This window comes from Pan troglodytes, chromosome 9 (assembly GCF_028858775.2).
Source record: "Pan troglodytes isolate AG18354 chromosome 9, NHGRI_mPanTro3-v2.0_pri, whole genome shotgun sequence".
Lineage (NCBI taxonomy): Eukaryota > Metazoa > Chordata > Mammalia > Primates > Hominidae > Pan > Pan troglodytes.
Genome location: NC_072407.2, coordinates 5,943,033 through 5,970,633, shown reverse-complemented (window position 1 = coordinate 5,970,633; position 27,601 = coordinate 5,943,033). Strand labels below are relative to the sequence as shown.

General features: G+C 53.8%; 1 long non-coding RNA gene and 1 pseudogene across 2 annotated transcripts; one reads left to right on the top strand and one right to left on the bottom strand.

Annotated features, from left to right (window-relative positions):
- The first annotated feature begins 11,992 nt into the window (after nt 1–11,992).
- On the top strand, nt 11,993–13,094 carry LOC112204798 (uncharacterized; annotated as a pseudogene).
- A 2,985-nt stretch (nt 13,095–16,079) lies between these two features.
- Nucleotides 16,080–26,555, bottom strand: LOC134807323 (uncharacterized). 2 transcript variants are annotated; one of them, XR_010147422.1, is made up of 3 exons: nt 26,444–26,555; nt 20,305–21,377; nt 16,080–18,574 (listed from the first exon to the last, which is right to left on the bottom strand). It is a non-coding gene; the product is annotated as an uncharacterized LOC134807323 (long non-coding RNA). The 2 variants fall into 2 exon arrangements; XR_010147423.1 differs by having other exon boundaries at nt 20,324–21,377.
- Nucleotides 26,556–27,601: the final 1,046 nt, after the last annotated feature.

Below are 27,601 nucleotides of genomic sequence, written 5' to 3'. Positions count from 1 at the left end.
GCCCGTGGATTACTTAGCAGTATGCTATTTAGTTTCCAAATATGTGGGATTGAATTCCATAGGGTCAGATGATATACTCTGTGGGACTTGGACCTCTGAAAATTTGTTGAGACTTTTTTTCTGGCCCAGAATATGGTCTATGTTGGTAAATGTTCCCTGTGCGCTTGAAGAGAGTGTGTATTCTGCTGTTATTGGGTGGAGTGACCTCTAAACGCTGACTACATCCCTACATCCTGCTGGTTTAAAGCGTTGTTCAAGCCTTCTGTGTTCTTTTTTTTTTTTTTTTTTTTTTTTTTTTTGAGACGGAGTCTCGCTCTGTCGCCCAGGCTGGAGTGCAGTGGCACGATCTTGGCTCACTGCAAGCTCCGCCTCCCGGGTTCACACCATTCTCCTGCCTCAGCCTCCCGAGTAGCTGGGACTACAGGCGCCCGCCACCACGCTCGGCTAGTTTTTTGTATTTTTAGTGGAGACAGGGTTTCACCGTGTTAGCCAGGATGGTCTCGATCTCCTGACCTCGTGATCCGCCCGCCTCAGCCTCCCAATGTGCTGGGATTACAGGAGTGAGCCACCGCACCCGGCCCTGGGTTCTTATTTAGTTTCCATCTGCTTTTTCTAGCAATCATGGAGGGAAGATTCTTAGTAGAAGGTTATTTATTCTCCACTGTTGAGACAAGACCCTTCTCAATATTCCACCCACATGCTCCATGAATTGTGGAATTTTCCAGCCTTTCTGCTGGGGTCAGTCACTGTCCCCAGCCCTGTGTGCGCGCCTGGCATAGTTCCCTTTGGTCCTCTCTGCTGGTTCTTTCCCTGGCTTCACGTAGTTCTCTCCCAGGCATGTGCCATTCAGTGCCCTGCTGAGGACTGAAGAGGGGACCCTCCGCATGTCTCCCAGCTCCCTGTGCAGCGCTCCACTCTCTGATGCTCTGCCCTGTGACCTCGGGCTGCCTTGGTCTTCACAAATGCTCAACTCAAGGAATACACTGAGCTTCCCCGGGGTCTCCTCTCCCTGCGCCATGACCTGGAAACACTCTCAGGGCTGAAACCTGGGGCCACTGAAGGGCTCACGTCCCAGGGCTCACCTCCCAGTCCTTTCTTGTCTGTTGTCTACCTCTTGAGAATAATGTGTTTGTCTTGGTTTTGTTGTTGTTGTTTTACATTTACAATTGTATATTTATTCTCTGTTGCTCTATCTTGACCCACAGCAGAAGTATCCTAATTCTTTTTTTATATATTAATCTTTTTATTTTGAGATTATTGTAGGTTTGCATGCAGTTGTAAGAAATAATAGAATATCATGAACCCTTTATCCAGTTCCCTCAATGGTAACTCCTTGCAAAACTATGGAACAATATCACAATCAGAATACTGGCATCGATATTTTCAAAACACAGACCACATTCATCACTGCCGGAACCCTGGGCGATAAACCCTAGGAGACACTAATCGGTTATCCATTTCTATAAAGTTTTCATTTCAAGGATGTTATATAACTGAAATAAAACAGCATGTAACCTTTTGAATTGGCTTTTTATTTTTCATTCAGCATGATTCTCTGGAGATTAGCAGGCTGTGGTATGTATCAATAGTTCATTCCTTTTTCTTGCTAAACATATTCCATAAGCTGAACGAGCCCCAACTTATTTAACTGTTCGCCCATTGAAGGACGCCTGGATTTTCAGTGTGGGGCTATCATGAATAGCCCAAACCAATTGTGTGAAAGCTTTTAGGTGAAAGCTGCAATGACTGGAATACTGCAGTAAAGTCTGTTTCCCCTGAGAAGTAGTGGGCAGGTCCACCTTGATATGATGGGGGTGTGGGAAGGCTCTCTTCGTCTCTTTCCCTGACCAAACCCAGCTGCTAAATTCGTCATTGCAAGCTGGTTGCTCGATTGTTTTTGACATCACCCTAGGGAATAAATTGCTTCACAGACTAATCCAATCAAATTCTGACTCCTTTGAAAGGAAAGGCCAGTGCTTGAGATTTCTTACTAACCCAGAAAGTCTCTTCCCAGCTCTCTCTTTCTCCATTTCTCTCCAGAAAACTAGCCATCTTAGAGTTAGGCTACGTCTCTAAAGAATCTATCAATCTTCTCCCAGTTGCCCTTCACCACAACCGCCACTGACTCTGAGAGCACCCTTAGGTTTGAACTTCATACTCTGTTGCAAATGAAGTCAGTTCCTTTTGGGAGAGACTAGGAGATCCTCTGTTCTACATCCTGCCATTCTCCCTGGACAAAATCTCTCAGCCACAGCTCTGGAACTGACGGCAGGGATCTTGGCTCACTGGTGTCATGCCTACTTTAGAAGCTGGACACTTGAGTGATGGGCAGCAGCTCCAGGTGTCCTCAGCTTGCCTCTCTCAGCATGAACCCCTCCCATAAGCTGGAGCAAAGGTGACCAGAGACCCAGGATTCTCAGCACGATGAACCCAGGGCAGGCTTTCCTGCATGAGTGAGACCTGAGGGTCCCTGAGGAAGGGACCCTCACCTCTCGGACACACTCACTCAGAATTCAGCCTGAGACACAGGTAGCTGGGGGCAGGATGCTAGCACACTGACCCTCACAGGAAGAGAGCCTCACCAGCTGAAAGTGAAACTACCTTTTGACAGCGAGAGAGGTCTAGCATGGCTGACTCCATCTTGCTTCTGGCTCGTAGGCTGGTTGTCCTTGCTTATTCCTGGACTCAGGCCAAGCTAACTGATGCAGGATTTTTTCTCAGCCTCTTTGCTGGACTCACAGCAGAGGCTCCTCATCTACTTGGCCCAGCATGCTCAGCCCCTTGCGGGAGGGAGTGCATGAGCGAGCAAGTGTGGGATCTGGCCAGCCACTCTGAACGCTGACACGGGAGCAAACTCCACGTGGGGCCCACAGCCAGACCAGGTGTGTCACCTCGAGGAGAACATGGCAGTGCCCAGACAAGGGTGCCCGCAACCCCGAAGCCCCAGAGGGGGTGTTAGTGCTCTAATCAGCTCTTATAGTTCCACCATCCACATCCCAATGGATGGCAACGGATGGCAACGTGTTAGCAGCTCGGTCGGCCCCTGGCCCCATCGCGTGGGGCAGCTGCCCACTGCTGGCGAGGGCAAAGGGCCCATGTGACATCCTTTCTAGGTACCTGCACTCAGTGGGTCCTGAGCTCTTGTCCAGCGTCCAAGAAGAATGAGGTCATGCTGGTGATTGAAGGATGGTGAAAGTGGAGACTTTTACTGAGCAATGAAAACAGCTCTCAGCAGAGAGGGGAACTGGAAAGGGGACAGGGAGGGCAGGTCGTCTTCCCCAAAGTCAGGAGATCTCTTCCTTGAAGTCAGGCCTTCTCTCTCTCTCTACCAACTGAGTCTGGAGTCTTTATAGGCCCAGGATGGGGGCAGGCCAGGCCATAGGTAGTATTGGAAAAGGCAATATTTGATTGGTTAAAAAGGCATTATTCAAAATGAACCAATCTGGAGCGAGCAGGCAAACAAGAATAGGAGTTTTCACTCTGGGCTGCAGGTTTCAGGATGTTTTGGCCTGAAGGTGAGGTTTCACTGGGGACCCACCCCCATCTGCCTGGGATTTGTCTGCCTCCTGCCTCTATTATATCCATGGGAGGAATTTAGTTTATAGTTTAACTTGTAAGCAAGGATGATAACGGTCCCACCCTAAAACAAATCCACTCCTTTTTGGGGAGCTGAAACTGCCTTTTTAGGACTAATGAAAGACCACAAGATTAGAATTACAGGAGGGCATGAGTTCTGCTAAAATATAGGCATAGTTTCTATAATCCCCCTCTGCTTAGGAGTCATTTGTCCAGAGATCACAAGATTTGTGGCTTCCCCAGTTGCTCCTATAGATAATATCACTGTGGTAGAATTAAGATTGGTCTTTTGAGGTGGTTTTCCAACTGACCCCATGCAGACTCGTGACTCGTGACTTGTTTAACCGTTCACCCGTTGAAGGATGTGTGGGTTGCTTTCACTTTGGGGTTGTTATCCACCCAGAGGCAGATTCAGTGCACAAGGACCATTTTCCACACCCCTGTGATTGCCCCCGCAACCAATGAGCAGCACCCATTCCCCAGCCCCCCACCCACCACACTGTCCTGGAAAAACCCTAACCTTCAAGCCTTCAGGGAGACGGGTTTGAGTGATCATTCCAGTTCTTCCACCTGGCAGGCCTTGCGTTAATTAAACATTTCATTTACTGCAATACCATGCTCTCAGAGTGAACTGGTTTTGTCTGTGCAGCGGGCGGGAAGAGCCTGTCGGGCAATTACAGAAACTGGAGGAGAGATAGTCTTGCATTCCTGGCTGTACAGCCTGGAGTGGAGCTTCTGTCTCACTGGGCTGGGAGAGGGCACACGCATTGGCTCAGATACCACAGACTCACACAGTTCTCACTAAGCTTTAGTCGATTTTCTTGAATAAATGTTTCTCTATTTGAAATGGCTACAGGGCCATTTGCAGATGCTTTAAATGGTTGTTGGGGGTGGGGTTTCCTTTGTTTTTGTTTTTAAAGTCTTCACCAGTTTCACATGGAAGTGGATCTCTGGAGTTCCCCCTCATTGTCACGCTGCAGTGGGACTGCCCTGTGACTTTATTATTTCATAACATTTGAACATAAGATAATCACAAGCTTTCAAAGGACTAAATGTTCGATGAAGAAAATGGTACAGAAAAAAAAAATGTCCCTTCTAAATAAGGACTCACTTGGTCCTCTACCAGCAACCAGGAGCACTGCCAAGTGTGTCTCTCTCCTTATGACGTGACCTTTTATCTTTAAAGGACACTGAATTTCACTCACATTATTATTTCTTACATAGTGTGTTTTTATTATTCAAGGTCACTAAGACTTTCTCCTGTTTTATTCCAAATGTTTTATTGTTTTATATTCAACATTTAGGTCTATGATGGGCACAGTTAATTTTATATAAAGTATGAGGTTGAGGTTGAGGTTTAGTTTTGGTTTTGTCTGAGGCGGTTCAGTTGTTCCCATGCCATTTTTTGGAAACGGTTCTCCTTTCGCGCGCTGGAATGAATGCGTTCCCCAAAATTCATGGGCTGTAACTTAACCCCTGTTATGGTGTTACTAAGAGGTGGGGTCTCTTGAGAAGTGATCAAGTCAGGGCTCTGCTCTCAGGCATAGATTAGTGCCTCATTAAAGGGCTAGGGGGGATGAGCTTGGGTCCTTTTTGCCCCTTATGTTTTCCACCAAAAGGACACAGCAAAGAGCCTCCACCAGATGCAGAATACTGGCACCTTGATCTGGGGACGTCTAGCCTCCAAAACTGTGAGAAATGTACATCTATTGTTTGTAAAATACCCAGTCACAGGTATTTTGTGATTGCAGCAGACACTTCTCCATTTAGTTGTCTTGCCCCTTTGTCATAAATCAGCGCAGTCTTGTGTGTGCGAGTGACATCTCAACTCCGTGCTTTTCCCTTGATCTGTGTGTCTACCCCTCTGCCCATACCACACTGTCTACATTGCTGTCGCTTTATGGAATGTCTCAAAGTCAGCTAATGTCATTCTTCCAACTATATTTCTTGTTTCAAAATTGTTTTGGCTATTCTATTTTCTTTTCTTTTTTAAATGTTTTTTTATTACACTTTAAGTTCTAGGGTACATGTGCACAACGTGCAGGTTTGTTACATATGTATACATGTGCCATGTTGGTGTGCTGTACCCGTTAACTCGTCATTTACATTAGGTATATCTCCTAATGCTCTCCCTCCCCCCTCCCGCCACCCCACGACAGGCCCCAGTGTGTGATGTTCCCCTTCCTGTGTCCAAGTGTTCTCATTGTTCAATTCCCACCTGTGAGTGAGAACATGTGGTGTTTGGTTTTCTGTCCTTGCGATAGTTTGCTGAGAATGATGGTTTTCAGTTTCATCCATGTCCCTACAAAGGACATGAACTCATCATTTTTTATAGCTGCATAGTATTCCATGGTGTATATGTGCCACATTTTCTTAATCTAGTCTATCATTGATGGACATTTGGGTTGGTTCCAAGTCTTTGCTATTGTGAATAGTGCTGCAATAAACATACGTGTGCATGTGTCTTTATAGCAGCATGATTTATAATCCTTTGGGTATATACCCAGTAATGGGATGGCTGGGTCAAATGGTATTTCCAGTTCTAGATCCTTGAGGTTATTCTATTTTCTTTTGCCTTTCCTCATAAATTTCATAAACAGCTTATGAATATCTACCAAAAAATCCTGCTAAGATTGTTGTTGGAATCCAATTAAATCTGCACATCAGTTTTGGGGAAGTTGACGTCTTTATTATTTTGTGTCTTCAAATCTATGAATGCACGACTCCCTCCACTTATTTAGATATTTTTTGATTCCTTTCATCAGTGTTTTGTATTTATAACATGCGCATTCTGTACATATTTTGTTATATTTATAACTTTCTATTTTTGGACGTATTTCAGAAAACACACTATGTTTTAGGGCAGTTTTAGGTTCACAGCAAAATTGAGTTGAATGTATAGAAAATTACCGTATTTCACCTGCTGCCACACCTACATAACGTCCCCTGCTGTTAGCATCCTACACTAGGGTGGCCCATTTGTGACCATTCATGAGCCAACATTGACACGTGGTGAGCACCCAAAGTCCAGACCTAACCTTCACCTCCACTCTTCATGTTGTACGTTCTACAACAAAAATGATGAATGTGGAATGCCATTTATTCACCATCACAGTATCATATAGAACAGTTTTGGGCCGGGCGCACTCACTCCTGTAATCCCAGCACTTTGGGAGGCCAAGGCAGGTGGATCACCTCAGGTCAGGAGTTCGAGACCAGCCTGGCGAACATGGTGATATCCCACACACACCTCGGTCATGTGTGTCTGCTCTTTTTTCTTGTCTGTCTTGCTAGAGGCTTATCTTTTTTGATCTTTATTTATTGATCTTTATTGATCTTTTCAAAGAACCAGATTTTGGTTTAATTAATTTTCTTTTTTTCTTTTTTTTTTTTTTGAGATGGAATTTCACTCTGTTGCCCGGGCTGGAGTGTGGTGGCACGATCTCAGCTCAGTTCTCTGCAACCTCTGCCTCCTGGGTTCAGTGATTCTCCTGCCTCAGCCTCCCAAGTAGCTTACATTACAATCATGGGCCACCACGTCAGGCTAATTTGTGTATTTTTAGTAGAGACGGGGTTTTGCCGTGTTGGCCAGGCTGGTCTCGAACACCTGACCTCAAGTGATCCGCCCACCTCGGCCTCCCAAAGTGCTGGGATTATAGGCATGAATCACCACGCCTGGCTGGTTGAATTAATTTTCTCCATTGTTTTGCTATTTTCTATTGCATTGATTTCTAATTTTATATGCATACATACACACTTATCCATAAATTTATATATTTTTTCCTGCTTGCTTTCAGATTATTTGTTCCTTGAAGGTTATGTAGAATTAACCAATGAAACCATCTGGCCTTGAAGGGTTTTTTTGTGTGGGAAGGCTTTTAACTACAAATTCTGTTTCTTGATAGAGATATTCAGGCTCCCTCTTCCTTCTTGAGTTTGGTGGTTCATGTCTTTCAAGCAATTGGTCCCTTTCCTCTTAGTTTCCAAATGTATGCGGTGTGCAGTATTCCTGCATTATCCTTTTAATGTCTGTGGGACCCGAAGTGATATCCCTTTTCTCATTCCTGATATTGGTAATTTGCATCTTCTTTCTTTTTCATCTTGCCAGTCTTGCTAAAATTTAAAAAATATGTTGATCTTTTCAAAGAAACAGCTTGACTATATTCTTTGTTTATATCTTTTTAATGGTTGTTCTAGAGTACGAGTATATTGCTTACTTTTGCACTGTGCACTTAGAATCAATATTTCACTAATTTTGGTGGAATCCAGGAATCTTCCCACAATAGAGGCCACTTGTCTCATAAATGACAAATACTCATATTGAAAACCCCACCAGAGAATGGTGTGATTTTTGTTTACAACATCAAACACATTTTGAAGAGAATAACCCATTAGATTTACCCATATGTTCACCTAAAACTCTGAGGATAGGAAACTTTCTCTCTCAGAAGAGGCTTCGTGGTCCCAAGACAGTTGGTGAGCCCATTGTTTTAAATATTTAGCTGGTATTTTATCTCCTCATGTCCTCATTCATGGCCCTTGGTGTCTCCATGTGTCTCCGACTGCAGGTGCTGGCTCTTGCCCACGGTGGCTGCTTTCCTTGTGTGCTTGTGGTTTTCTGCTGTGAGCTCATGTTTGCCTCGGCTGTAGGTGGGGAGCTCAGGGCCTTGGCTGAGGACACAAACTTTGTCTGAAGTTTTGCTGCACTTCCTTCCACCGGGCTGCTCTGGGTCCTATCAATTCAGGACCACTTTAAGTGACTTGCTCAGCTTGTGGTTTTCTGGACCACAAAAATGATGCCAATGTGTGCCTCCCACCTGGATAATGGTGGGCCTGAAGTTGTCACTTCTCAAGGGAAATGTTTTTATCACCCATCTCAGACTCAGCAAACGTATTTCTCTGCTGTCTCCTTCTGGCAGTGGCTGGGTTGCCTTCTAGCTGCCCCCATCTGAGGGCACAGTCCCTTCCTTCTGGCAGTGGCTGGGTTGCCTTCTAGCCACCCCCATCAGAGGGCACAGTCCCTTCCAGGATCTCTGCTTTGGGCAGCAGCTCTGAGCTCCAACCACCCACTGTGCAGAACAAAGACTTGACTTCTGCATTGCACCCTCCCACGTAGCTGTTAAAACCAAATCCTCTGAGTGCCTGTGCATGCTGCGCTGCACTCTTACAATTCAGGACCCAGCAACAGCCGCGAACGGGGCAAATTCCGTGCAACACAGTGGATGAACCTCGCCAACATAGTCCGGGGCCAAAGGAGCCGGCCATGAGAGGACACGGCCTACGATGGCATTTTATGAAGTCCAGTAACAGGCAAAACTGGTGTCTGATGGGAAAATTCAAGCTCGTGGTTACTCTTGGTGGGGAGTGGGTAGCAATTAGAAATGGGTGCTTCTGGGGTGCCGGAATGTTCTATTTCTTGTTCTGAGGGCCAGTTCTAGGAGGGTGTTCAGCTTTTGTAGAAACTTATTGAGTTCTACATGGATACCTTGTCCACTTTTTTATAGTTTTATTTTAATACAATGTGGCAACAGCAGCGAGGGACCCTATTCCCTGAGGGGCACCTCTATTCCACAGCTGTCACCCCAACTGACTCTTCACTCTGAAACGTGACAGAGCGTATTTCTGCTGTAAACTGTGCTGCTCCCTCCTCCAGGTGATGAAGCCTATGTGTCCCCTCTTTCTCTTTTTGCTCTGACTGCTAGGGAGCTCACATTAAAGGCTGGGCTCTCTGGTTGTCATTTTCCTGGATCTGGATGCCATGATATCGATGTCTCTTCTACCCTTTCTGGTCTTTTTTGGGTGGTTTTATTCCTGGGGAACTTTCACTCTAACATAATCCACACTTTTTTGGTGAGGCAGCTGGCATCCAAGAAAATCAGGGTAGCATCAGGCCTTGGGGACAAAGTGACATGGGTTGAGATTCTGGCTCTGTGATTTTCATTTCTGTAACTGGGATAGAGGATGCAAAGCATTGAACTCAGAGCCTGGCAACACGATACGGACTCCGTGAGTATGAGTGCGATGATTATTTTTGAATCATAATGCATCCATGGACACATTGGAAGCACCAAATTAGACCCGAATGGAGTGGTCAGCAGGGAGACCTCCTGGCCAGGGATGGCCAGGCAGAAAGATGAGAGGCTGCTCCCCAGGGCCACCGAGTCACTGATGGCCTGGGGCTCAGGGGCTGAGGGCAGAGACAGTCAGGAAGGACTGGCAAGGCAGCCATAGTGGGGCCTCAGGAAAAGGCGCCACTGACTGGCCAAGGTCCTCCCCGGGGCCTGCCCTGCACTACCTCTGCCCCCACATTTGCTGTCAGAGCCATGGTGAGACGGGGCCTGGGATAGGAGGTATCTTCCTGGTGATGTCCCTGAGTGTGGCTCCCGAGAGGAGAGCCAAATGTTCCGCTGTGGTTATGAGCAGCATTTGCAGTCAGACCGAGAGGTTAGAACTGCACCCATGCCACCTGCGTGTGGGGCCATGCCCAGGTGTGTGCCAGCTCTGCACCTCAGTCACGGCTGCTATGGGAGTCAAGAAAAAGGACACCCACCTTGTGGTCCCTGGAGGACTGGATAGGCTGTCTTCACCCAGGACCTGAGCTGCAGGGGAGGGTTCTGATTCCCTGTCAGCTGCGAGCACCTGGGATGCAGGAGGAGCTCAGTAAACACTCATTCAGTGACGGGCCGGGAATGGGCTGACCCTGCAGACAGATTCACTCAGCAAGAGCTGCGGGGAAAGAGATGCAGTGGTAGGCGTTGCTTGTTATTTTGAGGTGTGTTCCTTCAGGACCTAGTTTATTCAGAGTTTCTGGCATGAAGGGGATGTCAGCCAGGCGCAGTGGCTCATGCCTATACTCCCAGCACTTTGGGAGAGCAAGGCGGGCGGATCACTTGAGGTCAGGAGTTTGAGACCAGCCTGGCCAACATGGTGAAACCCCGTCTCTGCTGGGTGCGGTGGCTTATGCCTGTAATCCCAGCACTTTGGGAGGCAGAGACGGGTGGATCACAAGGTCAGGAAATCGAGACCATCCTGGCTAACATGGTGAAACCCCATCTCTATTAAAAATATAAAAAAAAAATTAGCCGGGCTTGGTGGCAGGTGCCTGTAGTCCCAGCTACTCGGGAGGCTGAGGCAGGAGAATGGTGTGAACCCGGAAGGTGGAGCTTGCAGTGAGCCGAGATTGTGCCACTGTACTCCAGCCTGGGTGACAGAGTGAGACTCCGTCTCAAAAAAAAAAAAAAAGAAACCCCGTCTGTACTAAAAATACAAAAATTAGCCGGGCATGGTGGCAGAAACCTGTAATCCCAGCTACTTGGGAGGCTGAGGCAGGAGAATCACTTGAACCTGGGAGATGGAGTTTGCAGTGAGCCAAGATCACACCACTGCACTCCAGCCTGGGCAACAGAGCAAGACTCCATCTCAAAAAAATAAAACATAAAATGAAGGGATGTTGAATTTTAACAAAAGCCTTTTCTGCCTGTATTGAGATGATCATGTGGCTTTTGTCTTTAGTTCCGTTTATGTAATGAATCACATTTATTCATTTGTGTAGGTTGAACCAACCTTGCATCGTAGGGGTAAGGCCTACTTGATTGTGGTGGATAAGCTTTTTGATGTGCTGCTGGACTCATAAATCATTCTATCATAAACACACATGCACACATTTATTACAGCCCAATTCACAATAGTAAAAACAAGGAATCAACCAAAATGCCCATCAATTGTAGACTGGATAAAGAAAATGTGGCACATATACACCATGGAATACTATGCAGCCATAACAAAGAATGAGATCGTGTTATTGGATGGATGGAGCTGGAGGCTATTATCCTTAGCAAACTAACTCAGGAACAGAAAACCAAATACTGGATATTCTCACTTACAAGTGGGGGTGGAATGAGGAGAGCACATGGACACACAGAGGGGAGCAACACACTGGGGCCTATCGGAGGGTGGACAGTGGGAGGAGGGAGAGGATCAGGAAAAATAACTAATGGGTACTTGGTTTAGTACCTGGGTGATGAAATAATTTGTACAACAAACCCCCATGACACGAGTTTACCTGCGTAACAAATCTGCACATGCTCCCTAAACCTCAAATAAAAGTTTTTTTTGTTTGTTTGTTTGTTTTAAAGCCGCAGTGAGAGCAAGCCTCATGGGTGGGAAATGTGTTTATTTAAAGGGTCTCAGGTCCTGCTGAACCTTAACTGAGAGAGAAGCTGCGAGAGTGGCCGTCTCCTGGGGAGGAAGGTTTGGAGCCTTTGGGGATGGGGGCAGATCTCCACTGCCTCCCCGACCTGCAGCTGCTCTAGAGAAGGAGGACAGGAGGAGTGATGGACAGGGAGGGCCCTGTCACAGCAGGACCTGGCAGGGAGCTTGTTGGAGGAGATTGCAGGGCTCTGGGAACTGGGAAGGTGTTGGGCACCAGGAGAGAGGAAGAGAGTTCTCATGAAGAATGACCAGAAAGGGAGTCAGGAAAGGCCAAGAACCTGGAGTCATCACCTTCTGCAAAATTCAGGGGACACAACTCCTGGAGCTGTGGGACAGCCAGAACTGAAATGCAGCGCTGGTCACTTCTTGGGTGGTGTGGATATGCTGGACTCACCTGAGGTCCAAAGTCAGAGCCTCAGATTTTGCACTGGCAGCAAATGGGGACACAGCAGCTGGCCTGGGGACAGCAGGGCTTGCAGCAGCTGGACTGGCAGCATGATGACCCACAGCCTGAAGAGCAGCAGCAGGGCTTGCAGCAGCTGGACTGGGAGCAGCAGGGCTTGTAGCAGCTGGACTGGCAGCAGGATGACCCACAGCCTGAAGAGCAGCAGCAGGGCTTGCAGCAGCTGGACTGGCAGCAGGATGACCCACAGCCTGAGGAACAGTAGCAGGGCTTGCAGCAACTGCACTGGGAGCAGCCACAAGAGCCACAGCCTCCCTTGGAGCCCCCACAAGAGCCACAGCCCCCTTTGGAGCCCCCACAAGAGCCACAGCCCCCCTTGGAGCCCCCACAAGAGCCACAGCTGGTGCAGGAACAGGCTGGCACACAGCAGCACACGGGCTTGCAGCAGCAGATGGGCACACAGCAGCTGGAGCCACAGCCCCCACAGCCGGAGCCACAGCCTCCAGAGCAGCCACAGCAGCCCATGGTTCTGGTGGATTGAGGGTGGAGCAGGTAGAGGAGCAGGTGAGAGGGAGGTGTGCAGGTGTGGAGCTCCCTGAGCCTGGGCCCTTTATATCCCTGCCCAGGATCAGGTGTGATGCTGGACACACAGTCATTTCCTGGTTCCTGTTTGTGCCATTTCCTTAGGGAAACTGTGTTTGTTTGCTTAATCTTAAAATAACCTCAGTGGTGTATATAGTTTTGCACTTTTTCTTTAGTTCATGATTTCCCTCACATGTCCTCTGAAAAATGACAAGGCCCCTGTCCTTCTGTGTTAGTAAGGGCAACGGGAGCAGGGACTTGGCTTTGATGCTGCGCTCATCTTTGCTACCAGTGTTCATTTCCTGGGGCTGCCATAACAAATGGCCCCCAACGGCAGCCTTAAAGCGGACATTGGTGCCTCGCGGTTCAGGCAGACAGAAGTTCAAGATCAAGTTCTCCGTGGGCCACACACTCTCTGAAGGCTCCAGGGAAGGATCCTTTCTGCGTCTTCCAGCTTCTGGTGGTGGCCAGACATTCTTGGCTTGTGGCTGCATCCCCCGTCTCTGCCTCCATCCTCAAGTGGGCTTCTCCACTGAGTGTCTGTGTCTGACCTCCTCTCCTCCTTTCTCTTACAGGGACACCAGACATTGGATCAGGGCCCACCCTACTCCAGTACAACCTCATCTTAACTTGATTACATCTGCAAAGACCCAGTGTCCAAATAAGATCACATTCAGAGTTTCCAGGTGGACAGGAATGAGGGGGTCCTATTCAATCCACTTCTATGCTGATGCTGATGCTGACTTGACTCCGAAAGTCTCAGGGGAAGTTTACAGAAGGCACAGGGAGACCACGCATGGAGACACCCTAGAGCAGGTGACCCCATCCTGGGCCATCACCCGTGGGTAGAACAGGATGAAACCCAGGATCTCATAAGAGCCAGGATCAGGAAATACTCAGGATCACAATAGGACTCAGGATCAGGGCAGGCTCAGGACAGGACTCAGAAACAGGGCAGGAACCAGGATCAAGACAGGACTCAGGATCAAAACAGGACTCAGGATCAGAACAGGACTCAGCATTAGGGCAGGTCTCAGGATCAGGCAGGACCCAGGATCAGGACAGGACTCAGGATCAGGGCAGGACCCAGGATCAGGGCAGGATCAGGACAGGACTCAGGATCAGGGCAGGACGCAGGATCAAGACAGCACTTTGAATCACAATAGGACTCAGGATCAGGGCAGGATCAGGACAGGACTCAGGATCGGGGCAGGTCTCAGGATCAGGACAGGACCCAGGATCAGGACAGGACTCAGGATCAGGGCAGAACCCAGGATCAGGGCAGGTCTCAGTATCAGGGCAGGACCACAGGATCAGGGCAGGAATCAGGATCAGGGCAGGACCCAGGATCAGGGCAGGTCTCAGGATCAGGGCAGGACACAGGATCAGGGCAGGTCTCAGGATCAGGGCAGGACACAGGATCAGGGCAGGACACAGGATCAGGGTAGGACCCAGGATCAGGACAGGACTCAGGGCAGGATCAGGTCAGGACCCAAGATCAAGACAGGACTCAGGATCAGGACAGGACTCAGGATCAGGACAGGTCTCAGGATACCTGGGATCCTGCTGTCTTGGTTGGAAAGGGGGGGCCTGAGTGCAGACCCAGGAATCGTGACCCTGCAGAGTCATTTCCCTGGAGCTGGATGACTCCAGGCTCAGTGGTTTAGGGCTTAGAGATGCTGTCAGTCAGCACACTGTGAGGCACCAAGGGCATACTCCAATGAACCGGCAGAGTTGGAGAAACAAAGGAGGTGGCAGCTCAGGAGCCCCCCACCTTTGGGCTTTGCTGACAGAGGAGGACACAGGGATGGAAACTCTGAGAAAGCCAAAGCTGTGGGAGGGTCCCAGTGCCCCACCCCACACACAGGACAATGGCCGCCCACAGACCACGGGGCCTGTGGCTTGTATGCCCAGTCAGGTGATGACGCCATTCAGAAACTAGATCTCATAGGGTGCCCGGCTGCTGAATCTCAGGCCAGGTCTGCAGTGAGTGCAGTGCCCCAGGCCTGGAACACTCTGATACCATAGGGACCCAATGCTGAGTGCACCCAGGAGCTGTGGGTCTGAAACAGTGGTCAGAGGTCACCGACATGTGGAGGAGGCCCCTAGAGTGTGGGAGACAGAACCCCCAGGTGTCAGTCTTGGCCGAAGGCTTTGCAGGACTGAGCAGGTGGGGAGGAAGGGCAGGGAGCAGGGCTGCCATAGGAGAGACCTGTCCTTGGATGTGGGTCTCCAGAGCAGGGCAGGGCAGAGCACCGGCGTGGAGGTGTTTTGTGCACATGCTGGATACCTGGCAACTATGGCAGCGTGGGCTCAGGACGGGCTCCCAAATTTTCAGGGTCCAAAGCAACGTGACAACGCAGGCCCCTTGTCCGAGCATGGCAAAGGAATTCAAGACCATCAGAGCCTCACGCTGAGCAGGGTCCTTCTCACTTGCATGGCCCCTGCATCTCCAATCCCCACTGCATCCCGTGAGCCCGGATATCTTCGGGAATTAGTGCATTCTTGTGAAACGCGGGGTTTTATTTTGAGGCGCGTTTTCAATTCTGCAACGGGGGTGTGCACGGCCTTGCTCTACCGGTCACCCTCCTGCTTCAGCTCTGGGTCTGAACGTGGCTCCACGTGGCTCCAGGGTCACTACATCCGCACCCAGGGACCCTCACCTGGGCCGCTTCCAAGCTCTGCCCCGCCGTGTGCCTCGAGGACAATCGCCTGGGGACAGACCCGCCCGCCGCCCCACCAGTCGTGTGACATTAGGCAGTCCACAGCCTCCCTGGCCCTCAGTATCTTCATCTACAAAACGACAGGAGCATTGACCACTTTGCAGAGCTGCTTTGGAGGCCAGAGGTCAGGAAATGAAGTTGCCAGCCTCCGCTGACCCACGGTTGTCGTTTTAGCTCTCCGCTTCCTGACCCGGGGTTCTCGGTCTCCCCTTTAGTCTCTCTTCCTCCCCAAAGCGCAGTGCCTCCTCCCCCGGGCCAGTAGGGCCCAAGGCTGCAGGGATGCGGCTGGAGGAGCGCAGCGGGAGGGGACAGAGCTGCCCGCGGCAGAAGCGCAGATGAGCAGTCCTTTAGCGCCCCCTGGGGGCCGCGAGCTCCGAGCCTGTGGCCGAGGGCGGGGAGGCGCCTGCTGGGCTCTGCAGAGGTCAGAGGCAGGGACTTGGGGGTTCCTAGGAGCCCCGGCACAGGCTGGCACGGAGGAGGAGGCATCGCCCGGCCCCCCTCGGGGCTGTAGCTCAGAGCAGCCCTGGTGCCATGACCACCCCCCAACCCCTGGCCCAAGTGAGCAGAGCCCTCGGTGTGGGGAGACCTTCCCTTCTGCCCCTTTCTCCTGCGCGTGGACCTCACAGAGCAGGAAGGGGGCCAGCAGGAACATGGCAGGGGGCGTGACAAGGGCAAGGCCCTGGGGTCGGCTCGCCTGCTCCTTGCCCTGTGCCAGCCGACCTGGGCCTCCCTCTGTCTCCGCCACATCCCTCGCCTGTCTCGACCATGGCCTCCGTCCCCAGGCACTGGCCCCTGGTCCCCAGGCTCTGGGTGGTGGCAACCCCTCGCTCGGGGCCACGGGGGGCAAAGGGGGTGGGCAGCTCCTGCCTCTGCTGTCTCTGGGTAGACTCCCTTTCCCTGTCCCCACGGTAGCAGCTCTGGTTTTCTCTGCACCTGAGTCCCTGTCCCCATCCCCCAGAAGGTTCCTGTGTCCGGGGAAGGGTCCTTCGTCCCTTGCGACTTTCTCCAAGTTGCTATATATGCACTCCGAGTCTCCTTTTCTGAACTGTAAAATTCCGACGGGAATAACAGGGCCGTCCCCATTCCTGGGGAAACGAGACAGCAGGTCCTGCGGCCTGGGCTGGCCAAGAAGCGCCACCTGGTGGCAGGAGGCCCCCGCGGGGCGGCCGGCGAGTGGGAAGCAAAGGCTCCTCGCAAGACCACTCCCCCAGCCCCGGGGTCGGCAGGTCTCCAGCGGCCATGTCCCCGGCTGGTTCGGCGCCCAGGGACAGCACCCCAGACCAACTTGTGCATTCCTTCCAATCACAATGACTTTGATGCTTTTGAAAAAACAAAAATTAAATTAAAAAATAAAATAACACATCCTTTAAGTTTTGTATCTGTGGGCTCCTCTTTCTGGGACTCAGGGCGAGTGCCTAGCCCGCCCGTGCACACCGTCAGAGCAGCGCAGCCAGACCCCAGCCTCGGCTCAGCCAGGGTCTCTAGGGAAGTTGCCTGCAACCAAGCCCTCGTTTCTAGTTTGTAAAGCACGGCTTCTATTTTGTGGCATGCACTGATGCTGGTTTAGAACGGCTCCCACCCTTCCCTCTCTTCGTAGCAGGTAGTGAGTAGCTGTGACCCTCTGAGAACAGGACAGGGGCTCACCCCTCCAAGCCATCTCCTTCCTGCTCCTCAGCCCTGGAGAGTGGAAGCGGGTGCGTGGGAAAGTTGAAGGCTGCATGCTCAGGGCTGGCATGGCCAGGGGCACCGAAGGAGGTGGGGGGAGGAGGGACATTCGAGAGCCGGGCTCTCAGAACCTGGGTGTCTGTGGCTTCCTGGGGATGCAGGGATGGATGGAGTTGTGCCTGGCCAAAATCTCACCCTGCACCATCACTCCAGACCCTGCCCCTCCCCGGGGTGAGAGGCGGCCTCTGGCTTCCCACCTGCCCACAGGGCCTTGCCTGCCTGGGGCCCAGCAGGTGGTTCAGCTTAGCTCCATGACTAATTTCCCTCAGGCTTCACCTGAACACACAGGTGCACCCCGAATCTGCTCCCACACCCCCTCCTCCAGCAGCTTAGGGTCGAGGACCAGAATCAGTTTTCAATGCATTTAATGACCTCTGAGGAAGTCCCCTTAGAAGATTGTGGCAGCAACCAGGGATGGGAAGGGGCTGTTTCCAAATGAGGTGAACCTGGGGAGGCTGCCTGAGCCTCTGGGCCTCAGCCTCTGTTTTCTGGCAGGCAGAATGGAATGAGCATTCCCTTTTCTCCTGGGCCACTGGGAGACTTTGCCATTGTGAAGGCAAAACGCCTGGCAACAAGTGGGTCTTCTGTGACCATGGCTCTCGCCGTAGGCTCACAGCAGCAGCCGCTGCTTCCTGGGCCTCTGTCCCTCTGTGAAGGTCCCTGCTGCTCCCCCGGTCTCTCAGACAGAATCTTCTGTCTGGGTCGGGGTCTGGCCACACTGTCCCTGAGCTCTCCTTCCAAGCATCCCAGCTGGGGGCAGAAGTGAACCCACAGAAACCCCCATCCACCCCGGACATTGAGGCTGCCCCTGGGAGCTGGCAGATCCTGAACTCTATAAGGCCTGTCCTAGGCGTGGAGCTGGCGGGTAGCTTGAGGGTTTCAAGCCCTCCGGATCCCACCTACACAGGGATTCCCTGGAAACACCCGTCCCTCCCACTCCACACCCCAACCTGACCTCCTGAGGCAGTGGCTGCAGGGGCCCTGGGGGTTCAGCCCCAGCAGTGAGATGGGCCATGGGGCTCTGGGGCCCTGGGTCGTGTGGGGCTCAGGCCTCAGGGCAGATACCCTGGCCCTGGCCTTGGCAATAGCGCCCCTCTTGTTCCCTGGGGCATTGCTCTGCTGCTCGTCTCCTTTTTGCAGCCACCATTTATGTAGTGCCGACTATGTGCAGAGTCTGGGAAGGTGACACACAGAAGAATAAGAAGAGGGAGTGGTCCTGCCCCAGGGGTGCGGGGCCAGCTGTGAGGCGTTGCAAAGCGCGAGGAGGGGTCCGCGGCTGGTCCGGGGGCCCATGCCTGTGCTTGGGGGACGTGCTGGACAGGGCACGTGGAACCAGGCCGGAGCTGACTTTGTTCTGGGAATGGGAAGAGTTTGTTATTTAGCTTGTTCCTTTCATCTATTTGCATTGCAGAAGTAATCCTTAAATCCAGCCCTTATCTAATCACTAGAAGAGTTACAGAGACAACCAAAGTGCTCTTTGATCCTTCCCCACATCCCAGTCATCTGGGAGCACCCAGGGAGTCACATGGGAAGGGCTGGGATCAGATCTGAGGGTCTAGCAGGGTGTGTCCCAGGGCAGAGCCCTTGCCAGGGGTGAGCAGTGTCCAGGGAGGGAAGGGCGCCAGGGACAGAGTACAGCTGGGCCCTGAGAAGCCTGGGAGGCTGAGGTGGGCAACATGGAGCTGGCTGGCTTCTGAGCAGCCCGGTACCTACCAGGCCCACCCACCCTCAGCCACTGCCAGGAAAACCTGCTCAGGCCCCACTCAGAGCCACTGTGGAAGTGGGGGCTCCACCAAACCTGAGCCCCCAAAGGTGTTTCTCCAGGATCCCCTGCCAGCCCCACCTCCCACAGCCTGAGCACAGACCCCGGGATGCCCCACAGGACCACCTGCTCCCACACAGCCCTGTCACGTTCCCCACAGCCCTGTCCACTCCCGACATCCCTGTCCCACTCCCCACGACCCTGTCCCACTCCCCACGGCCCTGTCACACTCGCCACGGCCCTGTCACACTCCCCATGGCCCTGTCCCACTCCCCACGGCCCTGTCCCACTTCCCACGGCCCTGTCCCACTCCCCACGGCCCTGTCACACTCCCCATGGCCCTGTCACACTCCCCATGGCCCTGTCCCACTCCCCACAGCCCCGTCCCACTCCCCACGGCCCCGTCCCACTCCCCACGGCCCCGTCCCACTCCCCACGACCCTGTCACACTCCCCACGGCCCTGTCACACTCCCCACGGCCCTGTCCCACTCCCCACGGCCCTGTCCCACTCCCCACGGCCCCGTCACACTCCCCACGGCCCCGTCACACTCCCCACGGCCCCGTCCCACTCCCCACGGCCCTGTCACACTCCCCACGGCCCTGTCAAACTCCCCACATCCCGCGGCATCTGGCTGTAAATGGAAGTGAGGAAGCTGCTGTCTTCCCCAAAGAACATTGCTCCCAGCCAGGGCTCAGCTGTGGGGCAGGGCTCGGAGGCTCCTGGTTCAGAGACCAAGGTCCTCGTCACTTGCAGCGTGAACAGCAGGGAACTTTGCCCCCGAGTCCCACAACAGAGGTGGGAACCTTGTCACGGTGGGCCCAGGTGACAACACAGGGCCAGCGATTCTTCACCCGGCAGCAAACACTGCGGCAGACGACAAACATTGCAGCCCTTGGCAAACAAAAAGCACGCAGCAAACAGTGTGGGCAGCGAAGAGACCCTCCCCTCCCCGGGGATCAGGCAGTGCAAGGCCATCCCCGGGATGACCTGCACCCACCGGGCTGCCTGTGTGACCAGCCACAGAACCCACTCTGCATTAGCACCCACGGCCGGGAAAGGCAGGGTGCTGTGCCCGTGGCTTCCTGCATCTGCTGACACCACCCGAGGCTGCCAGGCCACAACATGAAGTCAGCTGTGCCAGGAAATCCCAAGCCTTGCCCACACCTGGCCCCGGGCTGTCGCTGCATGCCAAGGGGTTGTGGGACCTCGCAGGCCTGCAGGCTGCAGGGGTGGGCGCTGGGCTGGGGTCCGAGTGTGCCCCTGCTCTAGGGCATGGCCGGCGGGCAGGGACAGGGGAAAGGGAAGGAGCAGGATGCCCACCTGGCTGTGGCTGTCTTACCCCATGGAATCCAGGCTCCAACCAACCTCACCATTCTGTGGGTTAATTTTCATTCTTAAAACCTTCATCTAAAGACCTTTGCTTCCTGGAACACAGGCCTGGGTTTTCCCAACAGTCGTGGGCACCTGGCCCGGCACGTGCTCCTCAGTGGAGGGACCTCACAGCCCGTTCTATGTGAGCCGCGCAGGAAAGGCCCCACGGACAAACTCACTCTCCGTGACAATCAGGTTTCTTCTCCATCCACAAGAAGGAGCTGGGGGAGCTCGTGAGGCCAGGAAGAGAACAGTCCTAATCCCATCCTTCCCCTCCTCAGCAGTGACCCCAGGGTCTGCCGTCCTGCCCCAACCCGCACTTCAAAGAAGGAAGGACACCTGCCTTCCCCTGCTACCTCACAGCCCAAAGCATGGGGAGCATGGGGACCCTCGGCAGAGTCCTTTTGTAGTGAAGAATAACAGACTAGTGTAAAATAGCAGAAAAGAAGCTAATGGCCAAACACATCCAAGCTGGGGAAAACACCTGTTAAATATAATGACAGAATATGCTCTCATCAAAACCCAGGAAACTTTAAGAATACACTAAACCTCACAAAATGGGGGCGAAATACAATGATGACCACACGTGTGAGAAATGGTCAATGGTAGAATTGAAAGAAATGCAAGGGAAATAAAAGATAAGCAGCCCTTTCCGAGCAAAGTGGCAATGCCACAACAGCTCGCAGTCAGGCTTGGCGGGACAAGAATGCTGGGCAGTGCTGGTTTGCAGGGAGGGGTCAACTTTTCTGGAAGCAGCCCAGCAAAGTGCCCCACGAGCCATCAGTTATTCCTGTGCTTTGCAGCCACAGCCCACGAATGCAGGTGCAGCCACAGAAGCACTGGCAGAGGGGAGGCTGAGAGTGGCGCTGGTTGAAGATTTCTCACAGGAAACAAAAGGCACAGCCTCCACGTGGCTCATGGCCAGGAAAACCCTTGACTCAAACCATTCCACGTCGTGAGGAAGACGCGGGTCAGCTGTCCTAGTTGCGTGATGATGATGCCATCAGGGAAAGCGTCGGTGCCTATGTGGGGAAAGTAGGGGAGTGAGAAACAAAAGCAAAGCATGGTGGTTCTGTGGCTCTGGTGCCCAGGAGGCCATGGCTCACTTATTCACAATGAACATGGGCTATTTTCATGTTTAAAAGTCTACTAATGTTTCTAAGGAGACCATACAGAACTGAAAATTCTGAATAACCTTGTCTTCCATAAGGCGGAATTTTCATTTCTGTCACCTTTCCGGAAGGGCTGGACACAGAGTCTGTGGGTCTGTGATGGAGGCGCCACCATCTCACCCCGAGTCCACGGCCCTCAGTCTCTGTGCTCCCCGAGCCGAAGGTGAGGAATCCATGCCTTATGGTTGGCGAGGGCTGCTGGGGCACCTGCCATCTCATCTGCATCCTGGGAAGCAGGAAGGAGCAGAGGAAAGCACAAGCCTGCTCTGGCCAGCTCAGTGTGCTCCTTCCAGAAACAGGTAAACACAAAATTACCCTGCGAAGCCGCCATTCCATTCTTGGTCTATCCCCAAAAGAAATCAAAGCAGGGACTCAAATACTTGCACAGCCCTTGCCATGACCTGGATGTAGTCAGTGCGTCTGTTCCCAGCAAAACTCTTGTTGAAACGGGACCCCCAGTGTGGCAGCGTAGGGAGATGGGGCCTGAGGAGAGGGAGACGTGTGGGTCGTGGGAGTGACTCCCTGGGGAGTGCCTGGTGCTGGGAGTGATTCTCCTCTTGTGATACGGGGTGAGTTCCCATGGGAATGGATTTGTTCCCATGAGTGGGGCTTGTTCTGAAGCCAAGACATCCCTGAGCTTTATCTCTCTTCCCGTGTCTGCTTCCCCTTTGACCTCCTCCAGCAGAAGCCAGGGCCATGCCATTGAACTTCTCAGCCGGCAGAACTGTGAGCTTGATGAATTACCCCATCACAGAGGTTCTTTTATGGCCACACAGAATGGACTCAGACACCCATGCTCACAGCCGTGCAGTCACAATAGCCCAAAGGTGGAAACAACCCAGCAGGTGAGGGGATCTGAAATGGGGTAGACACACACATCGGGGTCTTACGGAGCCTGGAAAAGGAGTGTGCTCTGACGCATGCAGCAACGCCACCAGCCTTCACAGCCTCGTGCCGAGTGAAGCCAGCCAGTCACAATAGGACCAACGCTTTGACCCCACAGATGGAAGGCCCCCAGAGGAGTCAGATTCAAGAGGAAGATGGCAGAATGGCAGTCAGCAGGGCCAGTGACAGAGGCCGATGGGAGTGAGTGATTAGTCAGGACGGAGCTCCAGTTTCGCCCAGTGAAAAGGTGATGGAGCTGCATGGTGGCGACAGTGGCACGGCCATGTGCAGGTTCCCAATGCCACGGAACTGTGCACTTACCATGGGGACGATGGGAACTCTCATGTACCTGCATTTGACCAGAGAGGAAGGAAGGAAGGGAGGGGGGAGGGAGGAGGGAGGGAGGGGGGAGGGAGGAGGCAGGGAGGGAGCAGAGAAGGAAGGAAGGAAGGGAGGGGGGAGGGAGGAGGGAGGGAGGAGGGAGGGAGGAGGAAGGGAGGGAGCAGAGAAGGAAGGAAGGAAGGGAGGGGGGAGGGAGGAGGGAGGGAAGGGGGAGGGAGGAGGGAGGGAAGGAGCAGAGAAGGAAGGAAGGGAGGGGGGAGGGAGGAGGGAGGGAGGGAAAGAGGGAGGGAGGGAGCAGAGAAGCAAGGAAGGAAGGGAGGAAGGAGGGAGGAGGAAGGGAGGGAAAGAGGGAGGGAGGGAGGGAGCAGAGAAGGAAGGAAGGGAAGGGGGAGGGAGGAGGCAGAGAAGGAGGGAAGAGGGAGGCAGGGAAGGAGGGGGGAGGGAGGAGGGAGGGAGGGAGCAGAGAAGGAAGGGAGGGAGGCAGGGAGGGAAGAAGGAAGGAAGGAAGGAAGTGAGGGAAGGAGGAAGGGAGAGAAGCAGGAAGGAAGGAAGGAACCAAGGAAGGAAAGAAGGAAGGAAGGAAGGAAAGAAGGAAGGAAGGAAGGAAAGAAGGAAGGAAGGGAGGGAGGGAGGGAGGGAGCGAGGGAGGGAGGGAGAAAGAGAGAGGGAGGAAGCAGAGAAGGGAGGGAGGGAGAGCGGGAGGAAAGAAGCAAGGAAGGAAGGAATGGAGGGAGGGAGGGAGGGATGGAGGGAGGGAAGAAGGGAGGAAGGAAGGAAGGAAGGAACGGAGGGAGGGAGGGATGGAGGGAGGGAAGAAGGAAGGAAGGAAGGAAGGAAGGAAGGAAGGAAGGAAGGACGGACCAGCCTGTTAGGCTGACTGACAGAGTACCCCTAGTCCTCCAATGCTGCCCACGGCAGGCATGTGGCAGTGGCTGACAGGGAGTGAGTCTGGAAGTGACCCTTGTCAGGGCAACCTCCTTGGTCCTGTGATTCAGGACAGGGTGAAAGTCAGTGGCGGCCATTGGTGTCTCTGGCTGGGGTTCCTCACAGGGGCCGGTGAGGGGACAGCGAATGGAGCGTGGAGGGTGGAGGGCTCCTTCTCCGGACGGGAGTGATGGGTTCGGGAACCATTCTGTGCCTGTCTTTGCTGCTGGGCTGAGGAGCTGGATGGCATGCTGGGAGTAGTGGGAGCTGCTGAGGAGTTTGGTCCTGGAGGGAAGAGGCTGAATGTGCATGTCTGGAGTCACCGTGGAGGGCACAGCTAGAGGGAGCAGCAGGGTGTCCCAGGGAGAAGACACCAGGGCTGGAATTAGAGGGACATCAAGGCTGATACTTAGAGGCATCCAATATAAAGGGCCTGCCTGATGGGCTGCTCTCAGGTGGGATTTGGGGGGTGTGAGAGGGGTCAGTGCCCAAATGACCACGGGGTCCGTGGCCTGTATGCCCAGTCAGGTGACGATGCCATTCAGAAACTAGATCTCATGGGGTGCCCGGCTGCTGAGTCTCAGGCCAGGTCTGCAGTGAGTGCGCTGCCCCAGGCCTGGAACACTCTGGTGCCATCGGGACCCGATGCTGAGTGCACCCAGGAGCTGTGGGTCTGAAACAGCGGTCAGAGGTCACTGACATGTGGAGAAGGCCCCTGGAGTGTGGGAGACAGAACCCCCAGGTGTCAGGCTTGGCAGGAGGCTTTGCAGGACTGAGCAGGTGGGGAGGAAGGGCAGGGAGCACGGCTGCCGGAGGAGAGGGCACTGGGGGTGGCTTGGCCTGACAAGGCTGCTTGAAGGAGACACTCTTGGAAACTGACAGGGCTGCAGGCACTCCTGGGAGCAGGAGGAGGGTGGCCTGTCCCGGGCAGACCAGCCTCTCTGGGCTGTGTGGCCCCAGCTCCCTGAGCCCAGAGGGAGGTGAGGGTGAGAAGGCATGGACCAGGCAGGACGCAGCCCCCAGGGCCCCTGCTGGGAAGAGGTCAGAACCCCCCAAGGACCCAGAAGGCCAGGTAACTGAGAACGGGGCTGCTCTCTGCATCTCCAGGGAGGACAAAGGCGGCCATGGCAGCAAGGGGACAGGGCAGAGGGGAAGGCGGGCAGGTGGATGTTGGAAACCGCAGATTCCCATCCAGTATCCTGGAGGAGGAAACCCAGGGCTGTGTCCTAGGAGGCCCAGGAAGCCTGGTCAGCATGGAGGCTGAGGGCGGGCCCGGGAGATCTGGGAAGGACATCAGTGTCTCCACGAAGAGCAGCAGGGTCTCAGCCCATGGCAGCCGCAGGCCCCATGACTGGGGCCGCAGCCTCCAGAGCCACCACAGCAGCCCGTTGGTCTGGGGGGGTCGAAGGTGGAGGCTGTCAGAGGGGCAGTGCAGGGGGCTGCTGGGGTGAAGCCCCCTGTAGCAGCAGCACCCATCCTGCTGTGGCTCTGCCCTCCTGGACCCCCTGCCCTCCTGGGTCCTCTGCCCTCGTGGACCCCCTGCCCTCCTGGACCCCCTGTCTGTGGCCCCTGCTCCTCTCCTCCTTCCCTGACACACGACTGGACCCCCCGATCTGCAGCCGGGGTCTGGGCACTGGGGGTCCTGTGGGCCTCTCGGTGTCTGGGGACAATCACAGGTTCCCGTGCCCACACCCAGCCTCTGCTTCCAGAACACACTAGAGGGTCCCGGCATCCTGATGAGTCCACTGTCCCCGCGATGGTTTTCAGGGATGGAGAAGGCTCCCTGTCCTCCGCTGGAACCCTGCAGCCGGGCTGACGGTACCCCCACCACCCGCCCAGGGGCCCCCAGACCCTCCCCATCTTCACCGCCAACCCAGGCCCCGGCTGCGCACCCGGGGCCAGGCCGTGAGCTGCTGTCCCCAGATGGGGCCGCCCCGGGCTGGCCTGGCTCACTCCATGTCACAGATATTCCCACAGAGACCCCAGCGAGACCTGCAGAACATTACAGCAGAATGAAGGAGAGCCAGAGGAAGAGGCAGATGTGCTGGCCTGTAAACAGTCTGATTTCCAATGTAAACCAGATTCAGGCCCATGACATCAGGTAAACATCTGCATCAGAGCCCCCGGCCCCCCACCGCCCGGGAGGCCCCGGGGTCCACACGGCCGACTCTGGGACCCGTCACAGTGACCGCCGAGACATTTCGTAATTAGGCAAAATTGATCCTTGCATTCCTTCCCTAAATCCCAAATCTCTGCAATTTTACTTCTTCTCAAAAATGAAAACATTTGGCAATTAGCTGATCCAAGTGAAAAAGGTAGAGAATGTGCTCTCAACTGGAAAATGCCAATTAAGGAAGCAGCTCTGACTTCCCACCCGCCCTGGCTAAGCTGGGAGCTTATCTTCCCCGAGAAGAATCTGCTGGGATAAGGGGGCTTGGGAAACACCGAGGGCAGGGCTGCCTCCTCACCTCCTCAGCTTCCTCTGAGAGCAGATTAGCCGTGGCCTTGTGCCAGCAGGGCCTGGGTGCCACACAGGGTGGCAGGGGTGGCAGAGCCGGGCCTGGCTCTGGTACTGGGATTTGGGGTGGCAGGACCCAGTGGGGCACCCGCTTGTGGGCAGCACTGAGGGCGGTGACGTAGGCAGCGAGTGCCGGTGTCTGCCCCTCCATCTGGCCGGGCTCCCCACCCTGCTCCTGCAGCCCTGGACCTCAGGGCCCATTTGTGGTGCAAGGCGGCTCTTGGCCATTTTGCCCGCAGGGCCCTACCTTGGATCTTGGGAGCTTGTGTCCCTTGCCCTCTCTTGTCCAGGTCAGCATCTCCCACTGTGGGAATCCTATGTGGCCCCATCGTCTGGACAGTGTGGGTCGGGTCACTGTGGCTGTTTTGTGATGCGTGTGTGGGCTCATCCCTCAGTGCTCAGAAACTGCAGACACTATGGAACCGCTTTTCAGGCTCCGTGGCCGTCACCCCCGCTCTAGAGACTTGATTCCAGGGACCATGCCCCGCCGGCCTAACTGCACCCCTCACTCCAGGTGGGTGGGGGGACCCAGGCCTGCTGGCCCCTGTGGTGGTGCAGCCCAGAAGGTGTGAATCAGTTTACACTGTTCAGTGTCTGAATAAAAGTCATAGGACAAAGAGGACTTGGTTACACAAACTACTGACATGAAATTCACATTTTGTCCTGAAGGAAATGCAAGATGAATTGAACTCATGTTCAGTTTTTATTTCTCATTTCTCCCGCCTCAGTCTCTTCTCACGTGCACGACCTCACAGGGCTGTCACAAGGCCTGCTGGGCACACGCAGCTCATAGAGAAGTGATGGCTTCCTCCTTGCCCCCTCACCTCCCTCCTTCCCCTCTCCCCCTCACTTCGGAGCACGCAGGCTGATTGTGGAGACATCTCCCAGCCAGGATGTGTCAACAGGGAATGTGCTGGGGACAGCGGGAGTTCACAGCCACCCCCGCAGGCGCCTTCCTGGAGCACGTCCACAGGCCATGTGCAGCTGCATCCCCCACGACGGCAGGGACAAGTTCCTTCCATAGGGCCCGGGTGGCCCCCAGAGCTGCACCATTTATGATCCGGTCCTTTGCAGAACGCAAGGGACAGACACATGAACCCTGACCTAGGTTCTTGTGCAGAAATGTTCTCTCGTCGGAATAGAAAGGTATGAGTCTCAGGACTGGATCTCTGCAAAGCAGCCATTGGCCTTTCAAGCAGAAACCATGGAGCCCTCAGAGGCTGAGTCTTCCAAGGCACTGGGAGACTTGCGTTTGCCTCTTTTTTAAATGCAATGACCGTTGCAGTGCATGGAATCAGAGACATGTATCTATGCATAGAAATGAGTCTGTAAACACGATCAAGGTGTGATTTCTGTATGACAATGCAGTTGGATCAGAAATTGGAGAGTGCTGGCCGGGCGCGGC